At 39.1% G+C, this 19,130-nt stretch overlaps 1 protein-coding gene across 6 annotated transcripts in view; it reads left to right on the top strand.

Annotated features, from left to right (window-relative positions):
- The window catches only part of PHACTR1 (phosphatase and actin regulator 1), a 558,036-nt gene that overhangs the window by 45,214 nt on the left and 493,692 nt on the right, over positions 1-19,130 (top strand). The window lies entirely within an intron of this gene.

Raw genomic sequence — 19,130 nt, forward strand, 5'->3', positions numbered from 1 at the left:
AGGTTTAGTAATGCTTCATGGGATAAATATACATATATTCATTTTATTTGGCTATCACAAAATCATTTTGGATACCAACACCCTTAAACTAATCTATATAGTTGCCAAATAAAGTAGACTGGGCATTTTGAATACTAATTAAATACTTAAGCATCCTTTCAACTACATCTTGTCCCTGAGGGCACTTAATAATATCATTTCAGAAATAACTCCACAGCTTGAGTGAAGGATATACTCCTTCACCTACAGTCCCATGTCAGTCAAAGAATAGCACCAAAATATGGGTCTTAAATCATTTTATGAAGATGCAAATTTCAAGTTTCAGCCTAAACTGCCGGAGTGTAGAGCAGAAATTTTCAGAACCGTGACTTCCATTTTTTTCTAAAGGAGCCTCTTTTGTAGTTTTTAGCTTCCATTCAGCATGTAGTACATTCTGCTAATATTGATAATGATTGTTTACTGAAGATAGTATAAATGCTAGAGAAAATTAAGCCAATGCATCTGCTAAAACTTACCCAGACACATCAGACCTCATTTAAAACATTGAAAGAGGGTTTTTTTTTTCCCTGAGAAATTAAAATGTGTTATAAGGACATCGTGTAACAGAAGAATATGTTCACACTATTAGTAGCAAGTGTTTCTAATTGTGTTCTCACTTGGTAATGAACATCACTGACATTTAGCTTGTGAGAACTTACCCTGGCTTATGAGGTCATTCATTCACTGCATTGAAGTGAATGCAGTGAAGTTGCATCTCATCTGGTGGATGTTTTCCTATAAGCCAGTGTGGTTTTTTTATCTTTATATTGAGAGCACATAGAAGAGTATTTGACACATAGAAGGTCCTGAAACTGGAAACTTCTCTGTAATTACATACTAAGGTGAATGGAGGTGTTATGGTAATAGAAGATTTAAGTGGGTCAAAAATTTATTAGGGGATGTCAAAAGAAGAAAAGCTAGTCACCCTGATGCTTTAGGATTGTTTAAAACCCAAAACCAATATTGAGTCACGACTGAGAACAGTAAGAACTTCTCTAATCATAAGGAAGTTTAACCTTTGTTGACATTTCAGAATTGCTTTTGTGTGGAGTAGATTTTAAGTTAATAGCATGGTCAGCCTCAGAATACCTATCCTCCTTGGGAGGTCAAGATCTGGTTTAGTTTCGATGTCACCCAAGAATAGTTGTTTCTGACTTCTACTGGTCTTCTCCACTCTTTTAGGCACAGAGGATAATGGCAGTCAAAATTGGCTTGTTCTGGCTACTTGTAAGAATGGGTAGGTCAGCCAGATTAAGTTATAAACTGGGTCTCAGGAGATCTCTTCCTGCCTTTCTTGAGGAGGAAGTCTTTATCTCTTAAATTATGAAAACTTGTGATACTGAGAAGTGACAGCCCAGAATGTACTATCATCACTTAGCAATGAGAACTGTCCCTAGGCAAAACTGTGAATATTGTCATACTCAACCAAGATTGTTTCACCAATCTAAAGGTCTTGGCAATCATCTTCCTTTACTCTTTCACTGAAAAATGCCAGTGTCTCCTTCATTTTTAAAAAAATTTATTTATTTTTATTTATTTTTTTTTTTACTGATTTCAAATTGAAGGCTGATCATATGGGTCCGGTTTTAATTTGGTGAGCCCAAAATCTCCTTAGAAGTATTGCATCTAAAAAGAAGGAAAGGAGGGAGGAAGGGAGGAAGGAAGGAAAGCAGGAAGGAAATACTGCTTTTCACATTCAGTAGCCACATTCCAAATGGATGGTCATGTACTTGACCAGAAGCCTCTATTATGAGACTCTCTGAGCATCTGCCCTCCTTCTTTACTGTTATTAAAGCTAACCAACTTGGTAATCTCATTATGTAGTACATTCAGATGGTACTGATGAAACTGCTTCAGACAATATAAATAATATAAACAAGGTTAAGGAAAGTAAATAATTAACAATATGAGAAAATGGGAAGCCCTTGGCTGTTAATATTTAATGTGGCTGCTTATCATGTCGTCATTTCAACAACAATCCATATGTTTATGAGACAACTCAAGTACAAAATCTGTGTCACATGGTTAAATTTTCTTGGGATCTCTGGTCTGGGCATTATTCATTTTTTTTAACATCTAAGTATTATATTTACTATTATCAATAAATGATGTTACTTGTTTAATTTGTCTATAAAAGTATATTTTTTTATTTTTATGGAAGACCATGGAGGTGTGTTTTATATGAAAAGTATGAATCAAGAGTCAGAAAAACTTGATTTTAATGCATCTCTGCATCTATTGCATGGGCAAGTCATTTAATTTTTCTAGGCTTGATTCATTCAGCCCTAAGATGAGGGATTTAGATTTTTTTAAAGATTTTATTTATTTATTTGACAGAGAGAGGTCACAAGTAGGCAGAGAGGCAGGCAGAGAGAGATGGGGAAGCAGGCTCCCTGCTGAGCAGAGAGACCAATGTGGGACCATGATCAGAGCTCAAGGCAGAAGCTTAACCCACTGAGCCACCCAGACCGCCTAGGTTTTAAGACTGCTAAAGTCTCATCCAACCTAAAGATTTCCTGTGAATACCTCGTACTTCTAACTCTAGCGGTACTACTAGATATACACTATACCACTGATTTTTTTAAAAGATTATTTATTTATTTATTTGACAGACATTACAAGTAGGCAGAGAGGCAGGCAGAGAGAGAGAGAAGGAAGCAGGCTCCCTGCAAAGCAGAGAGCCTGATTCGGGGCTCGATCCCAGGACCCTGGGATCATGACCTGAGCCTAAGGCAGAGGTTTTAACCCACTGAGCCACCCAGGTGACCCTATACCACTGATTTTTATATGCTGTCTTATTTATGGTATAAAACACATAGTGGAATAGCATAATTATAGCAAAAATTAAAAATATTTAATTACAACTAAGTTATTAAAATAAGCTTAATTAAAAGAAGAATTGATAAATGTTAATAATCAATATTAATTCTTAATAATAATGTGCTAGAAGGCACATTTACATTAATCATCTTAATTAAAATGTTTTAAATTTGAATATTTAGGGCTTCGAGTCTTTAACATGGTTGATGCTTTGTAAATATCTGTTGAATGATTGAATAGGTATTGGAGAAATCATGGCAATAAATGAAAAGTGAGAAAACTAAATATTAACCCAGTCTCCCAATTAGCATTAGCCTGTCCTTTTTTATAATTAAAATGAATAAAGTATGTAAGATCTATATTTTCCCTTTATCCTTTTAAATTACCAGGGAAGGTAAATATATCCCTTTGGAATTCAGATAGAATAACCCTAACTTCTAGATACTAAGTGTAAAACGTGGTCATGGATTTCAAAGAATTTTTTTTCCGTTTTCTTCCCCAGCGTATATGGTGACAGGAGCGAATAAACTGTTGGTTAGAGTAGGTGCAAAACAATGTATTTCATGCATATGTTTCATTGCCAACCAAAAATGTTTTAATACGACACATGGCGTTACTCCTTGATGTATGCAACTTCAGTTCGGGATTATTTATTATACAAGCAGGCATTAAGACACAAGTGGAAACAGAAGATAGTTTGTAGAGCTATTTTTCTCTTTGGCTTGATAAGGTGAAAAAAGGGACATGTATTATAGCCAATGTATTATGTCATGTAAACGGAAGAGGCCCTGAAAGAACTATTAATAGAGATAATATTTCCTCATTGTATGATACAAGAATTCTAGCATTTTAACCCCCTTTGTTTCATCACTGTCCCCACCCACTTTGGTAGGTGATAAAGTGGATGTGATTTCAGGAGGAAAAAAAGTGAGCCATGTTGACATCTTAATTGCTTTAATTTACAAGTCTTTTATATAATGTAAGATAGTTAAATAAAAGACAAAATCAATTTTATGGCCTTATTGAATGATGATGGATTGGCATGACTTTCTACACAGGTTATTGAAGGACAACAGGAATAGTCACACTACTAGTTATTTAACATTTATAAAGACAAGTGTTTCATAAAAGCCTGTAGCCTTCCTATTGATCTTCTCTACCACATCTCTATACCCTAAACTAACAATTCAGGAACAATGTCTTTGAATAGTTAACATTTGGGCTGTAATCATAGTCATGAGAATTCAAAGTACATCTTGGTTTTGAAACTATACTGAACATTATCAATATGATTGTTTGCCACTTATAGACATAGAGATCCCATTATTTCTGGGTCTCTACCAAACATATGATAGCAAGTTGGTTTAATACTCAACCATGGTGTAAACAAAATATAGAAAGAGCTTCATTGTGTTTGAATTTATTCCTATTCCATTTGGGACCCGTGCTTTGTGGGGGAGGTGGAAGAAGGTAAGAAGAAATAATAATATAATAATACTTATTCATTCAACAAATATTGGGGAGTTGAATATGTATTAGACCATGTTTTAGACACTTGGGAAACATTAGTGATCAAAACAAACAATCTCTAACCCTCATAAATTTTAACTTCTGAAAGTGGGTTATGGACAATAAACAATATAATAATCACATACATTGCATAGTATTTTATAAGTTAAGTATTAGGGCAAAAGCAAATAAAGCAAGCTGAGAGTGTAAGGCACTTGGAGGCAAAGAAATGGGTGGATTGCAGGATAGACAACACTGAGAAGAAGGAACAAGAACCAGGTTCTCCCAAGTAGGTGAGAGAATGAGCAAAAAGCCAGTATGGGTGGAGGACAGGGCAAGAGAGAGCTCAGGGAGAGTGAATGGGAAGCCTCTTTATGTGGACTGTTCCTGATATGCTCACGACCTGGCAAGGAGCCCAGGCTCTCTGGAGAGGAAATTTGTGAGGGAACAGGGCCAGATTACACAGGATCTGGCGGGCCACTGCCAGGCTTTGACTCTCCTCTTAGTGAAATGTGGGATGGTGCAGGGATTTAAGCATAAGAGTAACATGATCTGAGAAAGATCTTAAAAAGGATCACTGGGACTGCTGTGGTATGAGCAGACTCTTGTGGGACAATGAGGAAGTAGGGAAGCTAATTTGGAAGCTTTTACAGTAACCCAGAAAAATAATGGTGGCTCAGCAACGACGTACAGCAACAACAGTGAGAATTGGTCAGATTTTGTATGTATTTCAAGGAATAGCCAACAAGCTTTCATGATGGATTCAGTGTGGGTTGTAAGAGAAGGAAAGGACCAAGAAGTCCCTCAAAGGTTTGGCCTGAGCAACTACAGGATAAAAGAGCAATTTTGGAGCATGGGGGAATGTTCAGAAGTTCAAATGCAGAGAGGTCAGATGTGAGATGCCTTCTAGACATCCCAGTGGAGTTATCAAATGGGCAGTTAGACAAGCCTAAGGCTAAACATGAGGTCTGGCTCGGAAATAAATATTTAAGTTGTCTGTATATACAGAGTGTTTATTAACAACTACTGTGCCAAGGGCTTTATTAGCATTTGCTCATTTATATCTCATAATGACCCTATGAGCTTAGCATGATTATTACAATCCTTATTTTATCCACTTAGAAACTAAGTCACAAAGACGTTAAATAACTCAGCAATGGAGATGTAGATAATTAGGGGAATAAGGTGAAGAATTGGAATTTGGGTCATTTTTTTAATATGACTCCAAACCCGTATTTTTAATGGCAGTGATTTCTTATAAGAGAGCAACCTTATGTCAGCTTTGCCACACGGTCACACTTTAAGTTGAACATGGCTAAGGGAAAAAAAGAGATAGAAGTAAAAATGCATCCTAGCTCAGTATTTTAAAAATATTTGGCTAGGACTCACTAAGAAATGCACTTTAGGGGCCCCTGGGTGGTGCCTGGGTTAAGCAGCTGGCTCTTGGTTTCAGCTCTGGTCGTGATCTTAGGGTCATGATGTCAAGCCTCACGTTGGGCTCTTTGGTAAGTGTGGAGCCTGCTTGAGATTCCCCATGTGCTCCTCCCTGCTTGCACTCTCTCTCTAAAAACAAAACAAAACAAAACAAAAAAACCCAGAAAGGGAAAAATGTGCTTTATAGCACCTCACATACACACACGCTTATTTAAAATTAGAATAAAATATTCCTCAAAATACTCCTAATGGATGCAAATATACTATGATGTTTTCTATATTATCCTATCCTATCCCCTCCCACTTCATTTCATTCTAGCATAGTCTAGTTACAATAATGCTGGTTACAACCCATCTAAATGATTTTACCAACCAACAGTCTAAAAGTCATTACTTTATTGGTAGTTTACCAGATGCTATTTCTGCACTCAGAAACAGTATTTCCAAGGAAATCCCCCAAAGAATGTGGTAAATTCATTTTCTTAACTGGAAATGAATCAAGGTGAAAGAGAAAAACCGCAGAGTCAGGGCCAACTTAGCTACTGGGTACAGTAGGCACAGAGTTCAGGCTCACAATACTTTTCAAGGCCCACAAAAATGTTTTAATTTCTTGTAAAGTCAACAGAAAAAATGAATATAATCCAGCCTGGTTTATATTTGTCTTTATACTAACATAGTAATAAAATACAGTATTTATTTATTTGTGGTGAAAGGGGCTTTTAAAGGCAAAAATGCCTAGGAGCCATGGAAGTCGCAATGCAGCCCTGCAGAATGCAAAGAGGAGCAGTCCTTTCTTTTCCAACGTAGTCTAGTGGTTGTGCGGATATACTTTTGAAACTATGCGTCTTTTGTTCAAACCCACACTCTGTCACTTGCTAGCTTTCTGACCTTGGGCAAGACATTCAACCTCTTCTTATCTCATTTTTCTCACCTATAATATGGAATTAATAATGGTGACAATCTTGGAGGGTTTTTGTTGTTGTTGTTGTTTTTGAAGAGTGGATAATTTTATTACATGTGAAAAGCTTAGAATAATACCTGGCATATAGTGAGCATTCATTACACAAAGTGGAGGGCACTCATCCCTGTTCAGTTCTTCCAAGATAGTACAAAACAGAAAAGAATGGAAAGAATGAAAAGAAAAAGAAAAAAGGAAGATGTCCATCTAGTTACCATATCTTGTAGGACCAAATGAGCTACAAATTCAGGAACTTCCATAAGGAACAAATTTTTTTAGCTAAATTTTACATCTATTCAGTGCCGCTTGTCTGGAGTATTGAATGAATATAACAGGTCCAGAATGAGAAAGGAAGTCACCGTCAGACTCTAAAAGTTAAGGAAATTTACATTTAATGTCTGTCCTCTGACTGAAGTTGAATGGATCAGCCTTGAAATATCTTTCACAAATGGCCACTTGGAAATGACTATTCCAGTAGAATAACTATTGGACTTTCCAATGATCCCCTGAACACGGAACAGGTGTTTTGTGGAAACGGGAGGGAAAAAGAGCAGAGAAAGGGATATAGGGAGAAGAAAGGAGGAAGGCAATGAGGGAGAAAAGAAGGAGAATACAACTTTTTCGTTTGAGAAGTCTTCCATGTTGGCCAGGTGAACATCAAAAAATCACAGAATCTTAACTTTTGAGAGCGAGGAGAAGCATCTTCTCTTTCCTGAGTCATGGGCACAAGTGTTCTGTGACAAGTTTGGAGATTTGCTGATCTCAAAATCTGAGTCGGCTACTGGAGGGCTGAATCATCTCTGAATCTTTGAAACCTGTAATATGGGGATAACAGTCTGCCTCATTTTTGTTGATACTTTAAGGACCAAACATGAAAATGTTTTGCCAAGAGCCAAGTACTATACAAAGGCAAGAAACAGATGTGGTCTGGGTGAATGGGACAGCTTTAGATGTCTGGCAGTGCCACAAATAAGACATGGGAATGAAAATGTGAAAACCAGACTAATTCTACTTAAAATGTTGCCTTTGCCATAGCCAAAAATTCAACACAGCCTAATAGCCCAAAAAGACTGACTATAGCATCTACTGACTTATAAATGTAGGTTACCTTCATGCCTCCACTGTCAGCTCTCATCAGGGAATGACGTGTGGCTGCCTTAGGATATTAGTATCAACCTATAAGAGAAAAAGTGCTTGAATTTTTACTGCACTGCACTCTAGAACCACTGGCCATGTGGGGCACCAGTCCAACTTGGCCATAGGTAGACACTCATCCCAATAACCAAGTACACTCTTCTTTCCCAATCTCCCCTCCCATTTTCTTCATGCTCTACTCCTTCTCCCAACTGACTGCCCTGATTATTTGTTTTGACCTTAAACAACACAGCCAAAGCTTTCAAGACCAGTTCTTCATTTGTGAGAGGAGGAGGCTCAAATGTCCCCAGTGTATTTGCGGAAGTCTAGGGCTGTTCACTACCTCCCACTCAAACCATAGAATTATACAGTTTGCACAGCTGTGAAGCCAGCTGCCCCGTGTTCCCTCCAGATCACCCTCCGTGCTGCCCTCCAGCAACAACTTTGCTGTTTCTGGACATGATGCTGGCTGTAATCAGTGAGGAAGCAACTATTTCAGTAAGAAAAGTGACTTCCACCAGCAGTTTTGGCAAAGGACTCAGAGACACCTCACATGTAAGGCAAATTTGCAGTTCTAGGAACAATTTCTCCATGTTCAGTGCATTCCACTGAATAGGACAGGCAGAAACACAATTAGGAGTGGATGGGTCCTTATTTTTATTTGTACTTTTTGTCTTTGTTTCACCATTTAGAGGGATTTCATTCATATAAAAGTAAAAACTTTCAGCGGATGTCTGGGTCTGGAGCTATGATGGGCAATGCAGACCACACCAAATTGTGGCTTATCACAGATTCCCCATTATATATAATTTATGATACCACATAATCTTCACGAGTGTATTTTACTGCATTTTGACATTAAAAGATATTTGCTGAATAGGCTTTAAGCAAATTAGAGGCTTGATACACTATTATAATTTTGCAAAATTCAAAATGACAAAGTCTTTTTTCAAATTGTAAAAGAACTGAAATAGTTTTCCTTTATCCTCTCATATTAGGAGTTCATTTTAAATGTGCAGACATAAATCGTTAGTGTGGTTTCTGATGTTTTAGCCAAAGGTGTTTCTTACAGTCTGTGTACCACTGACTCCTCACCACAAAAGTCCTCCCCACCTTCTGAAGCAACCAGGCAGCACAGTCAGTGCACCCTTCATTTGCTGTTTAGTTGATTTGAAAATTCTTCATTGTCTTTCAAAGTCTATTCCTATGTTTGCCCCTAGAATACAGGCAATATTCTTTCTGGTATCTTAAGAACATTGGTATTTCTAGAAATAAAAAGATTTGCCTTTATTTTTCGTGTCTGTTAAGGTCAGAGTCAAACTATGTCATCTTGTCTGGTGGAATAGCCACCACATACGTAGACGTGTGTGTTAAGTCGAAGACCAACTAGACCCATCCATAAAAATCACACCAGGTCAACCCAAAGTAAGCTCAAATCAGCCTTAAACTCACTTCATTGGCCTCTCTGTTACAGCTCATATAATATGATCTGTAGGAACAATTTCTGCTGTAAAGTTACCTCATAAAGAAATATATCATCTACAGTCCTTTCATAAACCCAATTATAGGAACAATTCAAGAGAGTTACAGCTACTAGGATCTGCATTCTATCTCTTCCCTCGTTCCACTTATTAAGGACATTGAAGTAGAAATATTGAGGTGGGAAGGAAACAATGACTGAATATAGCCAACACAAAAAAAGACTGGTGTAATCACTCAATCAGGTATTACTTCAGTTCTTATATTGCCATGTTGCAAGTTTCATTTATTATAGGTGATTTCTCCAGAGAAAAGCTATCAGTAGGTCTTTTGTCAACAAATATGAATATATTTTCTTTTTAAAAATATATTTTCAATGTCTCATTGACTTATTTTTTTTTAAGATTATTTGTTTGAGAAAGAAAGTGAGAGGAGGGTCAGAAGGGTAGAATCTTTAAGCAGACTCCGCTACTGAGCACGGAGCCTGTACGGTGACCATGACACACGCCAAAACCAAAAGTCTGTCACTCAACCGACTGAGCCACCCAGTTGCCCCCTCACTGTCTTATTTACGCAAAATTGTATATATTTCATTCAAAAGGGCTAACACTATTTAATTTAAATCTCATCCCCATAGTACTTGGATAACTAAGATCTTTGGTGGCAAGTGGTAGAGAAAAATAGAAGAATAGTGATCAATGAGACATCATTAATAATTGATAAAATATATTATTGAGGCAAAAGAAGTCCAGTTGTGAAAGGTGTGATTCCTTTTCATCATATAACATGGCTCAGACCAGGAGGTATTTGTATTGGATTTGTTGTTCTACACCAAACTGAAATGGTGGTACTGGTTTTAAAAGGAAATCATATGGGTTATAATAAAAAGGCATAGACAGGGACCAAGGAGAGAAGCGGACGTTAGTCAAATTAAAGCTTTTCTACAGACAAGATTCATCATTCAGAACTGGAGGAAAATGAGAAGCATCTTATGGTTATCTGTACATTGATTCAAATATTTGGTGTATTCACTGCCACTGGACACGTAGACTCAGCAACAACGGTGTATATTAAAGTGGATGTAATTTTCTTTCCAGTTGCTGGTTCTCAGAGAACTTTATTCCCTGTCAATCTCTACAAACCTCAAATACGGTCCAATAACCACAATGAATCTTGAGCGCATTTTAGTGTCTCTTCTAAATTATAACTAGTTTCCTCTCTCTCGTGCTTGCTCTTCGGTGACCCTCAAGAAAAAGAATTGTGTTATTTATTTGGGTTCATAAAAATACAATTTTTCTCTTTTTTTAATATTTTATTTATTTATTTGACAGGGAGAGATCATAAGTAGATAGAGAGGCAGGCAGAGAGAGAGAGAGGGAAGCAGGCTCCCTGCTGAGCAGAGAGCCCGATGCGGGACTCGATCCCAGGACCCTGAGATCATGACCTGAGCCGAAGGCAGCGGCTTAACCCACTGAGCCACCCAGGCGCCCAAAAATACAATTTTTCTCCACGAGTCCTCAGTTTCCATAAATCTGTTGCTGAGGTTCACTGATTTTCCTCCCCTGATGGGGAGAACAGTTCCAAGTCTTAAGGCCACCTAATCTCTCCCAATACATTCCCAGCTCTGCCTAGTGTGAGGACCAAATGCCTTATACTGTGATGAAGGTCTAGAGGCTGTACAGTTGGAAGCAGATCAAAGAGGCGGGAGGGCAAGTAAAAGAGCTGTAGTCAGGGGTGGGAGGTTGGGGGAACAGGTGGTGGGTAATGGGGAGGGCACGTTTTGCATGGAGCACTGGGTGTTGTGCAAAAAGAATGAATACTGTTACGCTGAAAAAATAAATAAAGTGGAAAAAAAAATGTACAAAAAAAAAAAAGAGCTGTAGTCTTCCTAGGGATTAATTGCCAAGAGGGCCCACTGGCTTGTAATATACCATCATACATGGAAGGAGAAAAATGTTTGGAGATTATTGATTCACATGGGAGCTTTGGTTAGGTAAAGGTGTTGTGTGACTCTTTGACTGCTCTTGAACTATTGCATCTAAAGGGAGAAACACAAGTATGTCAGACAGACTGGAGTATGAATTCTGACTCTCTTGGGCAAGTTTATTATCTTTATGGATTTCTGATTACCTACCTATAAAATGGGCATATTCATTTCCCAGGGTCATAAGAATGACTTGAAGGGAGGATATAAAGTACCTGGCATACTTGGTGCTCAATAAACACCTTTCACCATCCAGCCAAGAAGCATGTTCAATTTATTGTCATAAAAATCTCAATATTATATCCCAGTGACAATTAATAGATTAGCCAAAGTCCCCTTATAAAACCTGGACAGAATTTTAAGAAAAGAATGGATAACTTATTTATTGTGACTTATTCATTAAATATCCATATAACAAATATTCACCGAAGGCCTGCTACATGCTTGATGTAGATGTAACAGTTTTTTCAACAAGTAAATCCATTAGTAGGAATATTAACATCCACCAGACTCCAAGTTTTTTGAGGGAAGGGACCATGTCTGCCTTATTCACCCCTGAATCCTCAGTGTCTAGCATAGAGCATAGCCCATAATAGATGCTCAAAAAGTACTTGGAATGAAAAGAAATGTTATCATGGCAATGGTCATGTTGCTATCAGTCCATCTTTATGCCAGACTTGTTGGATTTCTTTGTTTTTTTTAAAAGGACTTCATCTAAAATATTTTTTTCATTTTTATGTTTTTATTGAGAAGTAATTGACATACAACATTGAGTAAGTTTATGGCTTACACATGTTGATGAAATTTTTTAAGAGCAATTTTAGGTTAATAGCAAAATGGAAAGGAAGGTACAGAGAGTTTCCCTCTACCCCCTGCTCCCACACATGGAGAGCCTTCCCCACAACCACATCCTCCACAAGAGTGGGACATTTATCATAATTGATGAACCTACACTGACATGTCACTATTACCTAAAGTCCACCTTGGTGTTTCACTCTTGGTGTTGAAATTTCTGTGGGTTAGTCAAATGTATACTGGCATGGATCCATCATTTAATACCATAACAGCATATTTTCACTGTCCCAAAAATCCTCTGTGATCTGCTTCTTATTCATCTCTCTCCCTGTCCCGCACCTAGCAACCAATGACCTTTTTACTGTCCTTATTGTTTTGCCTTTCCTAGAATATCAAAAGGTTGGAATTGTAGTTTATAACCTTTTCAGATTGGCTTCTTTCACATGCATTTAACGTGGTACGGGTATAAGATTTTTCCATGTATCTTCATGGCCTGCTGGTTCATTTCTTTTTATCACTGAATAGCATTCCATTGTCTGGATGGATCACAGTTTATTTATCCATTCACCTCCTACTGAAGGACATCTTGATTACATCCAAGTTTTGGCAATTATGAATAAAGCTGCTATAAACATCCATGTGCAGGTTTTGTGTGGACATAAGTTTTCAACTCTTTTGGATAAATACCAAGGAGCATGATTATTGCATCATATGGTAAGAGTATGTTGTGTTTTGTAAGAAATCGCCAAACTGTTTTCAAAAGTGGCCGTACCATTTTCCATTCCCACCAGCAATGAATGAGAGTTCCTTCTCTTCACTTTTTAGTAATATCTATAGACATCTTCATATATCTGATCCTTCTTTCCTTCTGACAGTTTCCTTAAGCAGAAATTTTAGAGCAAGGAGACACTCAACCTCTCAGAGAGGTCTACAAGCCAGGCAGGCCTCTCAGGATTGCTGTGTCCACCTCTTCAGCCCCTCTCTCTGGGAGGGTCCAGAGATAGAATATTCTCTAGAGGTGGTGTCTAGGGCCTAAGAAACATGGTTTTCATTCCTAGTACATTATAGTTGCAGAAGCACTTGCAATGAAACAATTAACTTTTCTTCAACAATACTCAGTTGATGGTCTATCCCAAGAGATTCCCTACACATGAAGGAAGTTTGAAAGTGCAGTTCTAGGAGTACCTGGATATCTCAGTAGGTTAAGCCTCTGCCTTTGGCTCAGGTCATGATCTCAGGGTCCAAAGATTCCAGGATCGAGCCCCACATCAGGCTCTCTGCTCAGCGGGAAGTCTGCTTTCCCATTCTCTCTGCCTGCCTCTCTGCCTACTTGTAATCTCTCTCTTTGTCAAATAAATAAATAAAATCTTTTTTTAAAAAGTGCAGTTCTAGCAAAAGAGACTAGCTGTTACTTCTTCCATGCATCACAACTAGGGATACCCTTAATTTTGCCCATTTTGAAAATGCCAAAGAAGAAATAAAGCAGGTACAACCAACCATAATGTGTTTCTTGTCATTGACTTGGCAGGTTTTTTGGTTTTTGTTTTTTTCTTTTTGAGCTGAACTGTAGGAACTGACATCATTGTGACAAGACCATGGGAGTCTACCATTTAATATATCTCTGAAAACTAGAGCTAAATTTAATAAAATAAACCTCACTGAACTAGAAATAACATGCCTCTGTATTGGATACCACCCTACATCTCTTAAGTCCTTAAGAGTATAAGCTTGGACTCAATGGAACTTTTTTTTTTTAAAGATTTTATTTATTATTTATTTGACAGACAGAGATCACAAGTAGGCAGAGAGGCAGGCAGAGAGAGAGGAAGGGAAGCAGGCTCCCCACTGAGCCTGATGCGGGGCTCCATCCTGGGATCCTAGGATCCTGGGATCATGACCTGAGCCGAAGGCAGAGGCTTCAACCCACTGAGCCACCCAGGTGCCCCCAGAACTTTTAAAAATTCTGCTATAATACTCAGTCTGCCTTAAAACTCAGAGTGGGAAATTACTGAAATATTTAAAGAACTGAGCTTAGAGAAAGCTTAGAGATTACCTGTTCCCATTAACCCATTTTACAAACAAGGAAATTGTGTCCTAGAGAACCCGGTGACCCCCAAGAAGAGAAGAAAAGAAAGGGAAAAAGAAAGTCTTCGGAACCTAGACGTTCAAAAGCAACCCAGTTCCAGGGGTGTCCTGGCCACCAGTACACAGAGATTCTTTTGAGCCAACGAAGCACATCTCTTCCCACCTTCACAGTCAGTGGTATCACGTCAGTGGCTTGACATCAGCTATAGAGTGAGAATTTACCCATGAAAATCAGCAAACACTACTATAAATCAAAACATTTTTTTGAGAGCGGGCACATCACGGCTCAGTTCACAGAGTCAAGCCCGATAGTTAATAGACATATTCTGAGACATATTCTGAGCACATATTCTAAGCATATACGTAAGTGGTTTAGGCATGTTTTATTAGATGCTAAAAATTTCAAAGGGAAAGCATCAGAATGGTTTCACTTGACCAACTTAATTTGACAACTTAACATTCTAATGTTTATTTACTTCAAAGGATCTAGAAATGTGTTGATAGATAAAATTACTTTATTATTGCTTTACTGGTATTTTAATATGGCAAAATCAATACGGCTAAGGTGCAGGATATAAGCATGTCTCTGGAAAATATGCTTTCATCTTCAGAATAGACATAAAACATAAAAATGTGTGATACAACTAAACAGTTTCTCATAGAAAATGTTTTATCATCTTACATTTTATTTTAGACACTTAGGAAGATGAAAGTAGATTTCTTTCTGCAGTCCATTCAATAATAAGATGAGGTTGGCCAGTGTTCCAGCATATTATGCAGCATTTCCACATTTCCTAGCTAATGCTACTATCCTGCATTCTATCATACGTGCTATCATACATCCCTCTATTTTGGAATACAGCTTCAATCAAATAGATAGATGGTGAGTCCGTTGTGATATCCCCATCCCAGCCTTGCCAACTGGAAAGGTGCGTCTTGAAGCAGGAAGTCAACAGCTCTTTAGAATTCTCCTGGCCTATCTGTCCTCAGAACAATTGCTAATCTCCATCAGAGTGAAAAAGTCGTTACATGTAGGCTTTCCAAAGACAGCCTTTTAAAATTATATTTCAGTTTTGGCAAGTCACATGTGTTTTTCAAGCAGTGGAGAGAAAGGTTTTTTGTTTTCTGAGTGGTTGTTAACTTAGAGTAAATGCAGCGGTAGATGAAATCAGGGTCCCAGGGGAGCACCTGACTTGCTAGAGGGAATTTGAACAGCCTTGTCTACGCTCTTCTTTCCTTTTAAACTGTGGCGCAATGACAATCATAAAGGAGTGCATGTGCCTATACTAAGAAACCAAATTAGAACTTTGCATTTATGCATGAGGGCAGTACAGGGTAATAAATGAGAATATTTTCTCTCTTGGTGTGTTTTAAAGGTCATTTCTGGGCATTCTGACATATAGACACGTATAAAGGGATTCAGAATGAGAGGTCATTAACTGAGAAAATAGCCTAAGGATGGAGAATTCTAGGAAGAATGGTAAGACAAACTTGAAAGGCATTAATAAATCCTGTTTCAATTACTTTAACATATTCTAGTTGAATAACATGAACAAGCCGAAAATGTTATTGTATGTGGCCCAAATATTATCACATAATTGGGCTTGGCATTTTCCTTTGATGTAGAGAGTGACACCTGGTGCATTGGGACAATAGATTTATCAATTGGGAAGTGAAATTACCTGATTTTGACAACTTTGATGTGACTTGGTACAACAGCGTCTCTTTCTGTAGGGGCAATTACTTAGAATGCTATCAAAGCCTTTTTAGGGAACAGATCCTGGGAAGAACAATGACTCCATCAAACCCCCATTGGGCAAAAGATTCTGAGAAAAGAATGGATTTTATTTCCTTAAGGTCTTGGTAGGATGAACTAGTATAGAAGGCCAGAAATTTTCTTTTCATTTACTTTCTCTTTTTGAGAAAAGAATGAGTTCCAGTCTTGGTTCGGGTTGGGGTATGTTGGTTAGACTCAGGGCTATGGAGTCTTGTCTGTGAGGTTATATCTCACCTCCAGGCCTCGTTAAGTCTGAGATCTTCATTAGTTGCTGAACCCCTCTATGTCTTTCTTCTTTCTCAGTAAATTAGGGATAATAATAGCATGTATTTTGCAGTCATGGGGATTAGATAGAGCAATCCATACAAAGTTCTTAGAAGAGTTTCTGATACATACTAAGCGCTCAGCAAGTGTTCGCTGGTATTCACAGTGGACACTGCTGGCTGGGTCAGCCCAGGATGCTAATAAGCTTTAGAGACTCAGCACCTGTTGGGAACCACAGAGACAGGGTGAGCGGAGCCAGCTGGCTTAGCTGTGTGGTCCCCTCTGCCAGTCCCTGTTTTGCTTTTGCTCCCCCTCTGCACAGATCTGCAGAAGAAAACCTCTTTCACCTCCCGGGTTAAGTCTTGGCGGAAGCAATCTGTCCCAAAGCCATCATTCAGGCTGTGACTAAGCAGATTCAGGATTCAAGCCTCTTTTGGGTCACTTGATTTATGGGGTTAAGTATTAAACTCAGCAGGCAGGTAAAAGATGTGATATACCAGTGTTTAGTCACTTATAACGCTAACTGCTTGAGATGATTATGCAATCCGAAATGCCACAAGACGTGGGAAGCAGGGTATGAGTCAGTGAAGACTTAGATCCTCTCGCCCTTTCATTTGGAAAGCCTCCTTGGTGTGTCCTCCCACTGTGGGAATTCTTAAGCTTGGTCTCACAATTAACCCAAAAGGGCGATAGTGGAACCAGAGTTCCAGATACTAACAGCTGTTTTACATCATACCTCTGCTTAGTGTCCCCTGCCTCCAGACCCTAGTCAAGCAAGCCCCTAGTCCTGAAAGCCTGAGTCGGTTTGGGCAGAATGGTGGTACACACACAGGTGATTCCAAGGCAAAGTGGTGGCAGGTCATAGTCATGGTATAATCAAAGATCACTGGACAAAGACAATGACCCGCCCTGCCTGGAAGAGTCAGGGAATCTTTACTGAGGAGGGCACTAGGGCAGATCCTCAGAGGATGAGTCTGACTTTTCCAACGGAGGAAACCATGGGGAGAGGGTTTCAGGAATTGAAGGGCATTCTAATCAGAGGAAACTGTCTGTGCAAAAGGCATCTGGCATTTAGGTTGCTCTGGCTCACACCACTTATATTCCTTAAGAAATATGCATATATGATCTGTAGTGCACCGAAATGACTATGAACGTCTCTGCCATTGGGGAAGGCAGACAGAGAGAAGAAAGCCATGGAAGGTGACTGTGATATAGCGTAAGTGCTCTACCAGCAGAAAATAGGGGTCCCCCCAGCAGAGCCTTGGGATCCAGTGGGACTTCATGGTGGAGGCTCACAGTGGAGGTGGTGCTGGAACAGGGCTTTGGGAATGAGAGGCATCCCCCAGGAAGGCAGGCGGAGGGGTGTGTGTGAAGGTATGAAGGTCAAAGGGCATGCAAACTCTCAAGGAGCAGGAAAACCAGAGAACATGTGTGAGTAGAACCTCCAGAGGAGACGGGGGAGGGGACCAGATAGCACAGACCTTGTATGCTACTCAGGGACAGTGAGGCCGATGGACTAAAGGAGGTACTTAGTTTCTCTGAAGCATTTGGCAAGACCAGAGAGAAGCCTGAGCTAGGGCAGTAATAGCAAGAATGGAAAATTGATTTAGAATCAAAATACTTTAAAAAAGTACAACAGGACCTGGTAACCATGGACTCTAAGGGGTTAAGGGGAGGGGGATGAGGACCTAATTTCTTCCTTGGCTAACTAAGTTTTACTGGCCAATTCAGGGAACAGAGAATGGGGCACATATTCTCAGGACAGGTTAATGAGCTTTTCCGTAGACTGGTGGGTGTGGGGGTGCCTGCGCAGCCTCCCAGGGGAAGATCCATCCACAAGAAAATACATGGGTGAGGAGCTAGGGAGAAGGACTACTAGTTACTAAAATCATAGGTAGCGAAGACCTCCTAGGTCAGAGATTCTTGTTCAGGCTATCATCAGGGATTATGTTGTGTTCAACTATAGGTACCTTCAACATTGCTTTAGGTGTACAATGTAGAGATCTGATGTATGTACTTAATACAAAATGATCATCATAATACCTTTAGCTAACATCCCATCACCAGCCTTTTCTTTCTTTTTTTTTTTTTTTTTAGTATAGTCGACACACGATGTGACTTTAGTTTCAGGTAGGCAATGTAGCGATTCAGCTTCTCTCTAGGTCATGCTATGCTCGTGACAAGTGGAGCTACCTTCTGTCACCATACACCTCTGTTGCATATCACTGACTCTTCCCTCTTCTGTGCCTTTTATTCCCATGACTCAGTCGTTCCATAGCTGGAAGTCTGTACCTCCCTCTCCCCTTCACCCATTTTGCCCATCCCCCCCCCACCCCGGCACCCAACACTCTGTTCTCTGTATTTATAGGTCCGACTCTGTTTTCTGTTTGTTTATTCATTCGTTTTGTTCTTTAGAGTCCACATATGAGTGAAATCCTGTGGTGTTTCTCTGCCTGACTTATTTCACTTAGCATAATACCCTCTAGGTCTATCCATACTGTCACAAATGGCGAGATTTCATCCTTTTTATAGCTGGGTTATATTCCATCGTGGAGATACATACTGCCTCTTTATCCGTGCATCTGTCCATGGAAGCAGGCTGCTTCCATATCTTGGCTCTTGTAAATAATACTGCAGTTCACATCGGGGTGCAGCTATCTTTTTAAATGAGCATTTTCATTTTCTTTGGGTAAATACCCAAATGTAGAATTACTGGATTATATGCTATTTCTATTTTTAATTTCTTGAGGAAACTCCATACAGTTTTTCACAGTGGTTGCACCAACTCCCATTCCCATAAAAGACCCCAAATAGCCATCACCATCCTTTTTTCTATCTATGAGCTGTCATAA

The sequence above is a fragment of the Meles meles genome, chromosome 5, assembly GCF_922984935.1.
Source record: "Meles meles chromosome 5, mMelMel3.1 paternal haplotype, whole genome shotgun sequence".
NCBI classification, from domain to species: domain Eukaryota; kingdom Metazoa; phylum Chordata; class Mammalia; order Carnivora; family Mustelidae; genus Meles; species Meles meles.